Genomic DNA, 4,653 nt, shown 5'->3' with positions numbered 1-4,653 from the left:
ACAGAGATCCAATACCTCTCCCTCCCAAGTGCTGGGATTAAACCTTGCCCAGCTGATAAATTATTTGTGAAAAGACCTTGAGATTCCTGATTTGGCTACGCTGATTTGCCAGTGGATTCCAGAGAGCCTTCTGCCTCTGCCTCCCCATTGCTTGGATTACAAATCTCAACCTCACGCTCAGCTTTACTGTGGGTGCTGGGGATTGAACCTCAGATACTCAAGCTTGAGCAGTCAGCACTCCTACTAAGTTATCCCCTAATAAAACACTGAGCTAGAAAAATGGGTACACAGCATGGTGACCTCAGTTCAAAAACCTGAGAACCTACATAAACAGCCAGGTCCGGTTGTGCGCTCACCTGTAACTCCAACACTGTGGGGACCAGGGGAGCAGAGGTAGCTCAATCACTGGGTCTCAGTCTAGCTCCAGGCTCACTGAGAACCTTGTATAGAGGTAACTGCAGAATGGTAGACAAGGGCCACCAGTGCGGTCCTCTGGCTTCTGATACACATAGGCACACACAGCCCTTGCTTTGTTTTTACAGTCTCACTTTGTTTGGCTGGAACCAGCTCAGGCTGGCCTTGAACAGAGATCCAACTGCCTCTGCCCCCACGTGTTGGGATTAAAGGTGCGTGCCACCAAGCCCAGAGTGCCAGTCTTTCTTAGACAGACTCGTCACTTCATCACGTGATGCCTTTAAAAACAAAACAAAACAAAACATTCGTTTGTTTATTAGTGGGAGAGAGGTCGCTCATGCACATGGAGGTCAGAGGAAGACTTAATTCAAGCCGAGTTCCTGGGATCAGACTCCCTACTTGTTAAGTCATCTGGTTGTCACCCCTCACACATACCTTTTAAAATAAAATAAAACCTAGGGAATGAACATCATCTTGTGCTAAACCCTGATAAGAACATGAACAAGTACCGGCTTCCATGCTGCAGCCGTGCAACCAAATCCTGAGGTGACTGATGCTAAAAAAAAAAAAAAAAAAAAAAACCTGTGGTCTGCAGCCTGTCTGAAGGAAGCCCAGCCTGCCTTTGTGGAGGTCTGTGGGCACATTCTGCTTACATGCCCCTTAGATGACTTGATTTTCTCTGTAGGCAGTGGCTGTTGGCCAATTATTGCTGGCCAGGAGTTCAGAATGAGGCTGTGTCTCTAGGGTTAGACAAATGACATCACCTCCAGGAAGCTTTCTCTATTTCCTTCTCTGGTCCTCACTAACCTTCCAGTCTATATTGCTCCGCGTAGGAACTTTGGTCCTGGTACTTTCCCTGTCGTCTTAGAGCAAATGTCAGTTACTACTGTGAGAGTATGTTATACACACCTTTATCCACATCTCAGCTCCGTACTTAAGTCTGAGCCTCAGTTTTTCTCAGCTATGGGGTGGCATAGAGTATCATCACCCTCTCCCGACAACCCAATTCCTGAGCTAACTTAACATGACCGCAGCCAAAGAAACAGCCTGGCACTCAAACACCATATGAGGAGGCACACCTATCTGGTCCTGCCCCATGGTGACATCAACCTCACCACAGACAGCACCCCCTTTTCAGTCTCCAAACAGTCCAAGCCAGGGAACAGCCAATCAGCCATAGGTAATCATACCCCATCCTATCCCTGGATACAGTAATTGCCAGGCAAGATGGAAAGACCCTGATTATTAAGGACTTGTCTACTGGTACAGCCACTGACATGTTCAAAACTCAATTCAGCTTCTCAACCAATATGTTACTCTTCCTTCTTCTTACCTCTGAAAATAGCATCACTGAAGACCCAAGCTGGAAATAAGCACAACGTTCTCATGCTTCCCACTAGAGTTTGGGGTCTCCAAAGTCCCCCAAAGGTCCATGTGTTGAAGGCTTGGTTCCTAGCCTCTGGCTCTACTGGGAATGAAGGGACGTCACTGGAGGAGGTATTAGGACCTCTTAAAGGAGGTATTAGGACCTCAGTTCCCAGTCCCGTTCTCATACTTACTTTTGGCTGCCTTTAGGTCTTCCAGGATACACCGAGTGACCACAAATACAAAGTAGCAGGACCAAGCCCATAGACTGAAAACTGTAAAATCCTGGATATTTTGTCATAGCAACAGAAAGCTGACTAGCATGTCTCCTTACTCATGTCTTCCATTCAATCCATCTCCGATCTCTCTCAGAGCTATCCACTTCTTTTCATCCAGAGGCCACCACTGTCATTCTTTCTGCCAGTCCCTTTCCCTGTGACACTGCCACACCATCCTCCATTGTAGCTCTCCCTGCCTTCACACGGTCTCTGGGAACCCAACTCCTACTTTTACTGAAAAGCCCTCAGAGGCTCTCAGAGTGAAAACTAGCCTTGGCAATTTCAGGACGCCATCTTACTGTCCCTGCGTCATACCTCATGTGTCACTGTGTTCTCTTTCTCCACCATGTTGTTCCCTGTCACTAACATTCTTCTTTTCCTCCCCAATTTCCCAGACTAGCAGCTAATCAGACTTATCTGGGATTTCTACCCTGCCAGGGTTTTGACTCTACCAATCCTCCAAAAGGCTAAGGGTTCTCATACCACTTTGGAAGAATGGTTCTAAATACTGTTCTTAAACTCCCTTCTCCCTCACAACAAACCTTGTCTCTACCTATTCCTGTTACAATTTTATGATAAGAAAAACAAGGTTTGTCAAAGTTAAAGAATTGTCCGAGGCTAAACAGGAAATGGCTAGAGCAGTCCTAAAAGCCACATTGGTTTATATGTTTGCTAATAAAAAGAACTGTATGGTTTTAATGTTTTCTTTTCTGTGTATGAATGTTTTACTTGCATGTCTGTCTGTCTACCAGACATTAAGGTCAGAAGAGGGCATTGGATCCCCTGGAACTGGAATTCCAGATGATTGTGAGCTGCCCTGTGGGTGCTGGGAATTGAACCTGACTCCTCTATAAGAACAGCCAGTGCTCTTGACTCCCCAGCCATGTCTTTCTTCTCTTGTCTCTTGTTTGCTTGCAAAGGAGTTTCACTAGGTTACTGAAGCTGGCCCTTAAACTCCTGGGTTCAAAGACTCCATTCTTAGCTTCTGACTCCAGAGTAGCTGTGAGTAGGGTGAACACCCCTGCTCACCTGATGTGTCCCTGGCTGCAAAGCTTGTTCTGGCGTGCTGTAGTCAGCACATGTGCTTCCATGCTTGCACATATAAGCACTCTTCACCACGGGCTGCTACACGGTTCTGGCAGGTCTGGTTCCTGAAACTGGAGCTCCATGCATTCTTTCCTGCTCCTAGCAGGTCCCCGGTGCGAGATGAGGAAGTCCCCAGGACAGGGATGGGTCAAATTAGCCAAACTTGTGATCTGAAGATTCCAGAATCCTCCACCCCACCAACTTTGCTCACTAAGCCAAAACCTTCAAATTTTCTCTACCAAAAACCTTCTACAGACCTCTAGACCAGGGTCCCCGCCTGTTCATTGTCACTCCTGTTGGGCTCTGAGTCCAAAGGGTTTGCTAGACATCAATTTTCTTCTCTCAGCCCAGTACCCCACATTAATTATCCCCGCCAAGGAATTCCCATCTTCTACCCTCAAAAGCCTGGCTGGAGCCAAGGAATTCCTAACCAGGAGGGAATTCCTATCTCAGGTCCCAACACCCTTAGGCCCTTAGGTCAGGGCCAGCAGAGAGATGCACTTCCAGCCAGGCGCTGGCGCCTGTGCGTCTCCTTCACGGAAAGAATGCCTTTACTAAATCCGGAACGGATTTGCATCACTGCAGCAAGGGAAGGGCTTAAGGATCTCGCACAGCTCCAAAGCTGAGTTGAGGGTGCGACCATCCCACCCTAACCCCAGAACTGCCCAGGGCCCAGGCTGCCTAAAGGCAATAAGATATGTACCCCGGAATTGGGGGAGGAGAGAGGTGAGAGAGAGACACAGAGACAGAAAGCACTAGTCCAGCACACCCCACACCCACAATTAAGAATCTTCCTTCTCGTGAGTAGTGGCGCACAACTTTAATCTCAGCACTTGGAAGGCAGAGGCAGGCAAATTTCTGAGTTTCAGGCCAGCCTGGTCTATAGAGTGAGTTTAAGACAGCTAGGGCTTCACAGAGAAACCCTGTTTCCCAAAAACCAAAAGAGAAAAAAGAAAGGAAGGAAAAAAAGAAAGGAAGGAAAGAAAGAAAGAGAAAAGAAAGAAAGAAAGAGAAAAGAAAAGAAAAGAAAAGAAAAGAAAAGAAAAGAAAAGAAAAGAAAAGAAAAGAAAAGAAAAGAAAAGAAAAGAAAAGAAAAGAAAGCTGAGCCCTAACCGGTGGGGTCTTCTCAGGTCCTCTAGCAACTACCTCTAGAGCCCTTGGGGAGGGAGTGGGGGGACACATCTTGGTGGCCCCCGCTGTTTTCACAGAGCACAGAAGGCCTCATCAGTCTTGTCTGGGCCTGTCTGAGAATCCCACTCTACTCATGCTGTTTCTTAGAAAAGTCTTTCCCATGTTGCATCAGCTAAATTCTTGCCCATCCTAAAAAAAAAAAAAAAAAAAAAACCAAACACACACCTCTGCTCTGGGCTTGGTGGCACATACCTGTAATCCTAACATTTGGGAGAGTGAGGTAGGAGAATTTGCATTCAAGACCAACCTAGCAAGTTCCTGGCCAGCCAAGGCTACATAGTGAGACCTTGTCTCCAAGGGAGACAAAAAAAAAAAAAAA

This window comes from Mus pahari, chromosome 6 (genome assembly GCF_900095145.1).
Source record: "Mus pahari chromosome 6, PAHARI_EIJ_v1.1, whole genome shotgun sequence".
In the NCBI taxonomy this organism is placed as follows: domain Eukaryota; kingdom Metazoa; phylum Chordata; class Mammalia; order Rodentia; family Muridae; genus Mus; species Mus pahari.
Note: the sequence above shows the minus strand (reverse complement) of the source record.